The following is a 12,672-nucleotide window of genomic DNA, read 5'->3' on the forward strand; positions in this document are numbered from 1 at the left end:
GCACCAGCTGCTGGGGGGAAGGGCTCAGTGGGTCATGCGCCGACCTCCCTCTAGACTTGCAGTAAGCTTCCCACAATTAGTTGCTGTGTGCTTCGGAACTGTGCACACCACCAAAAATCCTCACAGGTTGTTGTGGGCTGTCTGCTGCTGCAAAAAACCCTCTGTGGCCTGCAGAGGTCGGAGCTAGGGACCAGGGGCTCAGGGTGCCCCTGGCAACACAGCTCTAGGTGGGTGGGGCAGGCCCCCGAGGCACCACAGGGTGTGGTCAGTGGCCCCCACCAAGTCAGAGCAGCATGCACTCCTGCATGAGCAGCCAACCCACACAAACTCGCCTGGAAAGCCCCGGCTTAATCACGCAGGTGCCTAGCTCGCGGCCCTACACTCCCAGGAAAACTCCCTGTCTCAGCCTGTCCCAATCAGCCGCTCAAAGATCAGGCTGAACAGCCCGACAGCCAATTGCCACCAAGACAACTCTGCATGCGCAGTGCAGAAATCAGGGATCTAAGGCGAGTCGCGCACTTCCGGGTCTGTTGTAGTTGAAGTGTGCTTGCCAGGCGTTTCCCTGCCTACGCAGCACAAACAGTATGGAGGGTGGGGATCCAAGGCCGCATGCACACGCATGCATGCACGCACTCCTGCGCCAATTCCAGCAGACTAATGCGGTCCCAGACCTGAGCATCTGTGGGAGGGCCCAGCCCTGAAAAAATGGCGGTCCCCTGTGCACCACCCGCATGCAAGCTCCACACCAGGGGAACAAATGGAACACAAACCTCCAGCTCCCGTGCCAAAGTCACTCAGTTCAGTCCTTCCTGGAGGCTCCTGGGCCCCGCTCACAAAGCCTCTCCCTCCACCAGGAACCGGGTGAGTGATCGCCAGTGAGCAATTCGGTTTGCCAGCTCCACTGTTTCTCCAGACGCCCCCAGCCTCTCCGAGCCGAGCAAAGAGAGTCCTCACTATTTTCTCCTTCCAGCTATCGTAGAACTCCTCTTCCCGGCAACGTAACTCTGGGGTGGTGAGCGTGGTGTGGGGCCGGAGGGTCTCGCCCCCAACCGGAGAAGCCTCCCCACCGCTGAGGTGACCCTCACGGGGTTCGCCCTCTCTCGTCTCCGCCCCTCCTACCAGACTCGACGTGGCCTCCTCTTTAAGTCCTTCATTTAGAGGTTCTGTTCATCTAGTGTCCAGGAAACTTCTGAGGTTGAATATCTTATAAATTATTTGTAATTCTGTTGTGATCCTGGGGGTAGCCGGCACAGCGTCTGTCTATCCCGCCATCTTGCCGGAAGTCTCCAAACATGACATTTAAATGACAAAAGATCTCTAAGAAAATACATTTAAAAGACTGTAATCTCCCAGAAACAGGTTTATAAAGAGGGTTGAGATATATTTAAACCATGTTTTGAAGTTATGACCATTTTTATGCCTCTGGTATTTGATTAGAGGAAGTGTAATGAGATGAGGCAACATCTCAATGATTCAATGAATTCTGTGATAGGATTCCATGGATCAATGTTGGCTTAAAACCCTTGAAGCTCACTGAGTCTTTGCTATTCATTCTTGGAACCTCTCCCTATATTCTAGTACCAGAGAGGTATCTGTTGCTTGGTAACTTGATATGCCTACTACTCAAATCTTGCCAAGTGATAATGAGAAGGGAAAACATATTTCTTGGAGCTCCTGGCTCTTGCCAAGGAAATTTCTGGACTCAGTTATTCCAACATTTCTCAAAACATGGCCAGGAGGTGTCTCAGCTTTGCTCACCATCAAGTTCTTCATCTTTGTTCATCTCTACTCTGGCCCTACTTGATGATGTCTGTGATTGATTATTTTACTGCCAATGAAGCCACAGGAATAGGAAAGCTGGCCACGGTCATAAACGTTCTTGCCAAGGGAGCACTTTCCTGTAAGTTCCACAAGGGCTGGTGCTACTTGTTCTTGGCACTGCCACCACATGAGTTATTCATTTATTTATTCAGTAAATAGTTGTAACCATTGATAACCTACTTTATACCGGGCTCTGCACTAGGCACCATGGATATAGCGATTGGTTCTGACCCTGGCTCTGACTCTGCTCATATGGAGCTTAGAATTCAATGTTAGATTCACTCTCAAAATAAGCAATGCAAACAAAGGAAGCTCTTTGGACTTGAGGTTGATTGGCAACATAGGTTAGAGGCCCCACTAGCCTTGTAAGCTATATTGAGGATTTTAGTCTTTATTCCAAATGCAGTACAAACTTTTGAAAAGTTTTCATCCCAAAGGTGAGATGATCAGTTTGGGATTTTGAAGAGCACTCTGATTCAGAGTGGAATTGCAGGTTGCAAGAAGGACACATGGCAGTGGGGAGAGCAGGTGGGAGGCTGTTGTTAGGGTATGGGAGAAATAGTGGTAGCATGTGGCCATGGTGGAGATGTGGAAGGCCACCACAGCCCAGGCCCTTCCTAACAGTGCAGTGACCACTGTTGCTTCTCTGGACCCATGTTGGCCAAGCACCAGAAACTGTATTTATTCTGTATCAATCCAAGGAGATTCTCTCTCTTTTCCTATGATGACACTCTGAGGTCTCAGCCCCAAAGGAGCATTGACCTATACTACCAATGTGTGCCTGCCAGGTCAGGCCTACCACTCTCCAGATATGCCCAGCAATGTTGGAATATAGAGATGAAAACCGCTTGGGCTTCAGTCAGCTACTTACAGTTGGGCTGTTCACACTTAGAGAATTGGCTGGTAGCCAGAGTGAGGTTGTTATGGAAAATAAGCCATGTTTTGGAGGCACAAGAAAATTTCAGAATCACCATTTGATAACACTTCCATTATACATAACTAGACAGTTAAACAGATGCATTTCAGCACACTATAAGTGGGGTGGTGGTCCACAGTTTCTATATAGGAGCAATTATTAGGCTGGAAATGGCAGTGATGGAAGTGGGAACCTTAAAAGTGTATTTGCACAGCACCTTAGAGAAGTTTAAGGAAATACCAGTTGTCCATATTTTTAATAAATAGGGCAGCTGATGGAAATGGGGCAGCTGAACTAAGTATCTCAACACACACACACACACACACACACACACACACACACACACCTCTCTCTCCCATGTTCAAGTGTCCTGCCTCTACTTATGATAAATGGTAAAACAATGCTATGAACAGGTGCTTCAAAAGCATGGAAACTAACTTCCTGGGACAGTCAATTAAAAGGCAAAAATTTTCTAAAAATATTTATCCTTACCCATTTGGTGGGGAGTCTAAGCTCATTAATGCTTAGGTAGTAGCAGATATTTTAGTCTTTTTCATTCTCTTCTACTTATTTCTACCAAAGCACCTGTTTCCTCAGACCTACTTCCTCAAGAGCTGTTACCATGAACAAAACCAGCAGGGGACACACAAACGCAGAATCATTGAGGAGGTAGAAACCCTACTTGGAATTCTCCAGACCACCACAATTTTCTCCTGCCCCTGCTCAAGACACAAATTCAGGAGGGAATGACAGTGCTGTTTGGCTGTACATGGACTAAGAGATGTGTGGATCCTAAAAAGCAAAGCAAGTTCTTTTTACTGTTGGAACTGAAGGCAATTACATAGTAACTCTCAATTGTTTAACAAAAATGAGAAAACAACTAAAGCTTCCAGAACCATTATTTTACAAATTGACCAGAGCAATACTTTTACAAATTGACGAAAGAAAGAAAGAAAGAAAGAAAGAAACAAAGAAAGAAAGAAAGAAAGACAAGACAAGACAAGACAAGACAAGATAAGACAAGACAAGACAGACTTGCTATGGCTTCCAGCATACCCAAATAGCACATGTTTGGGAGAAATGATAAAATAATTGTAAATACCAGATTTATTTTTGAAAGTGAAAAGGCAATGAAAGAGATGAAGGCAGAAATGGCACTTAAATAATGAAGACATTCACGTAAACGTGTGTGTTTCCATACACACTCCTTTCCCATTGGTACTGAGCATGGATCTTCGTTCAAGAGGTTTAACCTACTCCAGAGAAAATGAATAAAAAAAAAATGCAGCACGGTGCTTGAAGGTCTTCACATATATAGACAGGTGTGAACTCTCTACCCCACACACTATAATTTGGGTAGCTTTCCTTCAAAACTATTAAGGCATCTTCATGGAGACAGGGTAATTTTCAGCAGTACTAATGGTGTGCTCGATGTTACTATAAGTGAGATAAATGATAGCAAACTTGTCTGAGCAGATGCATCTAATAACAGAGGCATGGAAGCATAATGCAGCAAGAATGGAAATGTTCAACAGCAGAAAACAAGAGCCCATGGAATCACTATGAGTGTGTTAGTGTGAGTCATTGAGTGAATGATGCACGTGTCCGACCAGTTTTGCCTACATCTCCATCTCCAATGCAACCAAATTCTTCAAAAGGTCAGAGTCACAAACCAGTGAAAGGGAAGGGAAGCCCTCTTGGGTTTAAGGTCTCTGCTTCCAGAAAACCCCAAGAAATTTCTACTGGAGGAATAAAGAGAAAGCCCCCCATTTTTTCAGAGCACTTAATGGGATCAGGAGATTGAGTCTCTAATATCTACCCATATTCAAGGAAAATAACACATTATCTATTTTAGCCTCAGTTCTTATAGACTGAAGAAAATCTAAAACAAATAGATGTGGCTTACAGCATTGCCCCATCTAATTAGTTTGTTTGTCCCCTCTCCACCACCAAAGTGGTTGATGTTATACATTTTCTCTTTTTCCACACTTGTAAATGAAAGCTCCAGAAAACTCGGCTTACCACTCCCTCAAGAGAGTTCTTGAAGAAAAGGCAAAAGATGGACCCAGTATAGTTTGGGCAAGTATTTTAGTCTTTGGCATAAAAATATAATGGAAAGGAGGGAAAAGAAACATTAAAAACAAAGGCATCATCTTTTGGTCTCTAGTTCTCAAAATTTTAAGATTGTGTCTTCAGATGACCCAATAGAAATGAGCCCAAGTAAGGCTTTATTTTTCATGGACAGCTACTGGCCAGGTTTGATGGACACACCAGAATCTTGACTGTCATCATCAGGATGGTTAATTCAATCCTGGCGGCCACACACAGCACCATTTCACAAGGTTTATTAACTTGGAATTGTTATGAAGATGACAAATATACTTGTAAATGGTTGGACCTATACCCAGAGAACTAGAACTATATGTATGTTACCATGCAGACACTAATCTGGAAATATAACCAACTGAAAAATATATGTATATTTTTTAGCTGAGCCATCCTGCCACCTGTTGGCAGCTCAGCTCAGGCTGGGACTCGAACTGCTGTTAGCTCAGAGCTCACACTCTTGAGCAAGTTCTTAACCAACTGAGCCACTCGGCCAGCCCTCAAAGTGTTTTGATGTAAACTACTAGTTCCTCCTCACAAAGGAACTGGTGAGGTTCCAGAGGTTTGGAGGACTTCCTCTTCTGATGTATTCTGTGGGCCCATGCTGTTCTCATTTTGCCCTGTGATGCTCTTGGTCTCTTCTGCACAATTGTCTTTCTGCTCTACTTGAAGCCCTACAAATGGTGGCTCCGGTATGGCACCTTGCTTTCTTGTGCTTGCTGACTTGGACACTGAGCGATTGTCTGTGTTCCCTAGATGGTTCTGCAGCATTTACTGAAATACCTCAATGGAGGAATGGGCATTTCAAATTCCTTAGGGGAGAAAATTTCTTCCTAATAAGAGTTTAAACTTGAAATGGTTTTCTTCCCTGAAACCACAGCATTTTCTAGAGTGCATTATTGAAATTTCCTTCTGCTCAAGTCCATACTGTACCAGATCTGGGGACAGAGTATAGAGGACATTCCTGTTGCTAATTTCATGTCCAATATTGTATAAGCCAGGACTTCCAAAAAGTGGGTCCGATTGCAAGTGTCTGGTTACTCTAGCACTGGAGAGATTATCAAATGTAGAGATGTGGGAACCCACCTCTGCATTTTCTGATTCATCAGGCCTAGGAGGGGCCCTTGGAAAGTTCATTGAAGGAGCTCACAGGTGATTCTGATCATCAGGCTGTTTACAAAACCACAAGTGAATGTTCTTCTTATGCCCCCTAGAAGGGCTCTCAATAGCAGCTCTGGAAATTGTTCCATTTGGACAGGAAAAGTCAAATGATTAATTATACCATGAAGTGTTTAGCTAGCTTGATTTTAGTTAGATAATACAAAAGACACGGGAACAAAATGTAACTTCTGAAAAAACTTTAACTGTGAACCCTAAGATTCTTTCTGGGATGTTTGGCCATTTTTCTGCTGAGATTGTCTTTTAATGGGGGTGGGGGGTAGTTTATCAAGTATGGCAGTGTCAGAAAATGAAAATCAGAAATGGATTAGCATATGGAAGCAGAGAGAAGGCAGGAAAGAAGCAGTTTGTTAGAGATATAGCTGATAGAAACCATGCCAGGCTTTTCCCTGGCAAACTCCTAACTCTACATGTGACTTTGTATCAACTGTGTTGGCCAAGACAGTGGCCACTGGTCTCATGTGGGTATTGAAAGTTAAATTAATTAAAATTAAAGACAGCTACAAATTTGGTTGTTTAGTCCCACGAGGCACATTTCAAGTGTTCTAAGAACCACATGTGGCCAGCCGCTACTGCATTGGACAGTACACGTAAAAGACATTTCCATCATTGCAGTGAGTTCTATTGGCAATGCTGGTCTAGAAGTAACCACTAAGAGGAGTAAGGGGCACCCCAAGCAATCTGACCACACCTTGAGGTGACGTTCTATGACATTGTTCTATGACATTGGTTGAGCTTATTGAATATCACGTCAGGACAGAATTGTTCACTAGTTTAAGCTGAAGCCACAGGACCTTGATTAACTGACAAGAAGAAATGTGCCTTGTTGGAATTCCTCAGTGCTGGCCTGAGCCAATCTCTTTTGAGATTGTTCAAGTGTTCACAACTCTCTGGGACTCTAGTCAATACTTTTTATGTGGTCAGAGAAATGTGTGGAATCCTAGAGTCTATTTTTGTTCTCTTTCACCTTCAGACCTGTCATTGGAGGTTTGTCTGACTCGGGTGTTGCATGTCTGCTGTACTGTCTAGAAAGACCACTGAAAGAGGTTTGCTCTTCAGCAGAGGAAGGCGGTACATTTCCTACTTCTTGTCATTTTCTGATGACTGGGGAAAGCATATGACTTGAGATCAGCTTTAAGAATAGGTGTGTTTTATGGGGAGAGAGGTAAAGGATTGGGGGTGGAAAAAATGGGAAAGAAAATCCAAATGACATTGTTGTAGGGTGTACTGTTTGATCCTATATCCAAAAAAGGCTGGGTGCTGAAATGAATTTCTCATTATTTCCTGCAGGTGGAGATGTTGGAGCTTGGATGGGCTTCGTGGCTGTGAACAGAAGCCTAGACTTTCGATGAATTTGATCTCCAAATAAAGATAGAAGGATCTTGTGTTGCTGGCTGGATCATGAGATAGTAGTGGCTAACACTTATTTTAAAAACTCATTCAAATTCTTAGAAAGAAAAAAACCAGATTCCAAAGTGACCATATAAATATTGCTTTTAGAGGAAGATTTTTGAAGAAACTATTTGGCAAAAATATATTTTATAAACTCTTTTCACCTCCTGATATTTTGCATTAGAAAACCATGAGTGATTTATGGCCAAAACTTCCTTTGGCATCTGTTTAAATGATCTAGCTCTTTCAACTTGCCTCAATGAAATTCCAGTTCATTAATCAATATTCATTTATTGAATGTTTTTTACATGCAAAATGGAACCAGTGTTTCTTAGCTCAACTTGTTCCTTGGCACATGATTTCTGATATCCTGAATTATAACTTCTTTACTAGTACTTAGAAAAGCTAGTTTCTGCTTCCTCTCCTTTTTCTGTTTTATCTTCTGGTTCCTAGCTCAAGAGCATTGTGTCTGACATATGAATATTTGTTAAGTGAGTGAATAAATTAGAAAATTACATTTAAAGCAGATGTCGTAGGCTAGTCAGTAAAATGTACTTGGTGTGTGGTGGTCAAGACATTGTGGAGTATCAGCTTTCTTCATAATAATGCCTGATATTTGGATAGCGCTCCTCACTCTCACAAAACTCTTTCACACCTATAATTTCATTTGATTTGCTGTTAAACCATAGAGAACGTTATTAGCCTTTATATACCTTCATTTTCCACCCATGGCAAAAAAAGAAAAAGATGCCCAATAGATATACCATTATCTTTTCATCAAGATTCTGTAAGAGTTATTGAGTAATTCCCCAGAATACTGTTAGAAGTAAATCTGAATATAAAAGGGAACACCATCACTATTGAAGTTTTTAAAGCCTATTTGTTATGGTAGAAATGGGAAAAGCTACCCCAATAAATTAATACAATTCAATTATGAATATCATGTTACCTCTTACTGGGACTTGGCAGAATGTGATATTGGGGCTTTAAAATCTTACTGAGATGATTCTACAAGGAAAGCCATATAACATATCTGCTTATTTTGTAGCCAACTTTGTGGCTTATTTTTTATACTTCCAGGCCTCTCTCTAAGTGTTTTCCCAAGTAGTTTGCACAGCCAGCCTTTGTGCACATGAGTTTTATTCCTTAGGCTGTGTATAAATTTCTTCAGGGCAGAGGTTACTTGAGGCCCAGTGGTCAAAGGTATGGGTTCAAACCCCAGGTCTACCACTTGCCAGCTGTAGGAGCCTGGAAATTCACTCAGCTCTCTGACTCTAAGCTTCCTTGCATCTCAAATAGTAATTATTGTACTTACCTCCCAGAGAATGGATGAGAATCAAGTCAACGTCTGTGCAACGTTACCAGTACAGTACCTGGCATAGAATAAATACACAATAAATGGTAACTGGTTATATTCTTGTTGAATTTTCTTTCTCATTTATTCCTCAGTGCCTATAGAAATGTTAGGATCTTAGAAGGTAACAAGTAATGCTTACGATTTGAGTAGAATGGTTCTTACACGGTGTTAATTATCTTGATCTTTTGTCTGTTGATCTTTGTGTCCATATCTATATGTGGGCCAGGATATATTGACTATTAAAAGTAAGATGGTGGAAGTTCCGCACGTAATGAAAACTTTAACAGGTTGGGAAGAGTCTTGGGAAATTAAATGTTAAAATTTGCTCTCTTAGAAATAGTTATTAACATCACAAAACCAAAATAAAGGCAACTGGGGTGGAATGTTGGTTTAAAACTCCTCAGCTTCATTGATTGTTTTACATAACTAAACCTAACTTAATTGATAGGAAAAAAATAATACCACTGTCCTCAATGCTTCATCTCAGCAAATACAGTTTTATAAATGAAACTCTTACTCCAAAATTCCAGAAGGGAAACCTTTTTCTGATAGCATTGTTGGGGAAGCACCTGGCCTCTTGGTGAGAATCCAGGATTCCAAAGCTATATTTTCACCTGACACTAGCCTTTCTGTGGAAAAAACCATGAACAAGATCACATTTGGGGGAGGGAGAGAGAATAACTCCAGAAACTCTAGGCTTCTCTGGAAGGTATGCTTCCACTCTGTCAAAGTTAACTCTCTGATGACAATGCTGATTATTTTGCACCTCTTCAAAAATTCTTTCTGTTACAATGCTCCCACTGCTCATGATAGTAAGCAATTTGAAGAGTAAAAATTATTTAGCCCCCTTTCAATGTTGCCAAAAATGAAGGTAGGTGTCCAACTATGTCCCATGGTGGGGTTTTTACCTCCATGCCCTGGCCGTCTTAGATCAGGACCATTTCTTCAGGTAGCCACTGCCCGAGGATGAACAGAGGAAAGGATTGATCCCCCATTTCTGGGTCTGTTTGGCTAGTTCTGATGCCAATGTTTCCAGCACCTTAGCTGAAAGTTCTGGACAAAGACTGCCAGAGACAGTACAAGCTGATGGGGGAGTTTTCAGTTTCATTTTTAAAAGAATGGGAGTAGATGGCTAGTTGTAATACTTTTGAGTTGGTGATGCAAGAAGTTTTTATTGAATGGTCTCTGCCCACAGACCCCTTAATTGGTATCTTTACTTCGCCTTCTACTTTCTGCTCCACATCAACAGCACCTCTATAAACCAGTTTCAGATTTGTAAAATAGGATAATAATAGTACCTGCTTACTAGGGTTTTTGTGAAGGCTAAAGGAAGTAATTCATGTGACTGGAATATAGTAAATAATTGTTCAAGAAATGTTGGTTGTTACAATTATTATTTAAATATGTTTGATACTAAAATACCATTGGTGGAAAAACACAACCTTTCTGAAGGAGGTTGCTTCTTGTTGCTTACTTTATAGATGATCTCCTTACATTTAAATAGTCACCATTTGACCCAAATTTCTTAAATTGACCTAGGAAACAGCAAGAATAGTCCATGATCTGATACAATTCTTTTGCTCTCTTACCAGCCTCAGTCCTTTTAGGTTATATTTTAATTATTGGCTAAAATAAGTATCAAAGTTGAATTTTTAAAAAATCAGGGAACTTAACATAGTGAGTTGCATATAAATTGACTGCTCCTGTGGATATGAGGCAATGCTTAAAGAATCGATTTTGCCAGGCTAAAAATAAAAAGGGAGGAAAACACAGCAATTTTTATAAAACTCTTTGTGATTTGGATCAATAGTGCTGTTCACATGAAGAGCTGAATAATTACATTTTTGTTTGGTGTTGGGAACCCCAATTTATTGCCTTGCCATTTTGTTATTAAACCATCAGTAGAGTATTTTTGTTCTTTAACAGCTTCTTGCTCTGGTTCCTCCCTCTCCTCTGTATTTGGAATTCTTTTTCTGTTCCAGAAACTTAGCATTTATTCTTTGCTAGGGAGTTTTCATGTCTTATAAAAATATGTTTTCCAAATTAATATTTTCATAAGAAATTTTAAGAGTAGAACATAACATTTTTCTGATGAGAAAATTGACATCTCTACCACTCCTAGAAGGAGCCACATAACAAAAAGGGAAGTGGTAACAATGATTGTATTTAGAGAGAATAAGATGGCATTGCTTTACTGAGCACATGTTTGAGGCACTGTTCTAAGTGTCTGCGCATATCTAACTGCTTCATTTTTGTCCTCCCAATGCTGCTTGGGATATGTGCTACCATATACATTTTACTTCTATGGAAACTGGGGCTTGGAGAGACTAAATACTTACTCAATGTCATATTTAGTAAATATCTAACTGAAATTTGAACCCAAATCTGTTTGATCCTGAAGACACTGTATCTTGTTACATTGCCTCTCAAGATAGTCCAATTTCTGTTTGTTTCCTTAATGACATTAACTTAAACAATTTTTTTGAAAGAAATTTTGAAAAAATGTTCATTTCTTTCCTTTTCAGAAACTCAGCAGCCAAGAAGACTCTTCTGTCAGAGCTTCTGACCAAGAGTTGGGAAACTGGAATTTCCATGCTCAACAGTTACTCCAGAAGGAATTATACATGTGAACAGTGTTGTTTTACTCCACTACCATGATAAAATGATTAAACTTTCCAGAAATTTCCAATTGGCAAGATTATTATGACGTGGAGAAGTGTCTCAACCTCTCTGATTGGACACCATTGCCGTGTTATGGGATGAAGACTGGGAATGTCAGTGTTTCCATGATGGCCTCTGTGGCTTTTAGTGAGAGGGGCTTAGACCTGTGATGTTGAACAAGCAGGGGGGTGGCATGTTCTTTCAAAAAGCGTAGAGAACACTCAGTAACTGTTGCCTCATAAACTACATTGGGGCCAGCCGAGTGGCGCGGTGGTTAAGAGCTGGCTTGGGACGCCAGAGGGCCCCGGTTCGGATCCCACATATGAGGGCCAGTGACACTGCCCTCTACAGCTAAGATGCTGAACAACAGCTCAACCTGGAGCTGGGCTGCCGTGAGTCGCCGGCGACGGCGTAGGATGCAGCCATTGCTGCAGTGAGTTGCCATGGGCTACCATGTGTAGCCAGTAGCCAGCGTGAGTGGCCGTCCAGAGGCCGGCGACTGATCTGCCTCGCCCGGGAAGAGCACAATGATGGTGCCAACTTGGGCCAGTGAAGCAATGTCTTCCACAGCTAGACTGAAGAACAAAGGACAGCAACTTGTCTATTCCCCTTCCCCCAATTCCCCAGTGCTGTTCCAATCCCCCAATTCCCCAATAAAAATCTTTAAAAAGAAAGAAAGAAAAAGAACTACATTGGTTCTTAAGCTGGAGTCTATGGACCCCCAAAATGTCTATGGTTAGAATTCAGAGGATCCGTGAACTTGAATGAGAAAATAATTATACCATTTTCACTAACCTCTAACTGAAACTTGGCATTTCCTTTCATTATAAATGTAGACAACAAACCACCAGAGTATCGATAGTACTTGTGACTTTATCACTAGAAATCAGATATTTTCACATCACATTACAGTTGTTACAGAGATATCAAACTACCATTTATGCTCATCACTACCTCAAAATTATAGGGATTACTAAACTCAGCACCAGATCCTGTTATTTAATGCACTAATAAAGAAGTACAGGGGTGACTGATTAGCTCAGTTGGTTAGAGCATGGTGCTGATAACACCAAGGTTGCCGGTTTGATCCCTACATGGGCTACTGTGAGCTGCGCCCTCCTTAAAAGAGTCAACTATGCCAATGTGTAACCAATGACCATGGCTGTTCCCCAATCAAATAAATGAATAAATAAATAAATAAATAAATAAATAAATAAAGTACACATATTACTATATTACA

General features: G+C 41.4%; 1 long non-coding RNA gene across 1 annotated transcript; it reads left to right on the forward strand.

Annotated features, from left to right (window-relative positions):
- Nucleotides 1-822: 822 nt before the first annotated feature.
- LOC109388416 (uncharacterized) lies at nucleotides 823-11,738 on the forward strand. Its single transcript, XR_002125212.1, has 3 exons — nucleotides 823-861; nucleotides 7,313-8,815; nucleotides 11,297-11,738. It is a non-coding gene; the product is annotated as an uncharacterized LOC109388416 (long non-coding RNA).
- The last annotated feature ends 934 nt before the right edge of the window (nucleotides 11,739-12,672 follow it).

The sequence above is a fragment of the Hipposideros armiger genome, unplaced genomic scaffold (assembly GCF_001890085.2).
Source record: "Hipposideros armiger isolate ML-2016 unplaced genomic scaffold, ASM189008v1 scaffold_195, whole genome shotgun sequence".
Classification (NCBI taxonomy): domain Eukaryota; kingdom Metazoa; phylum Chordata; class Mammalia; order Chiroptera; family Hipposideridae; genus Hipposideros; species Hipposideros armiger.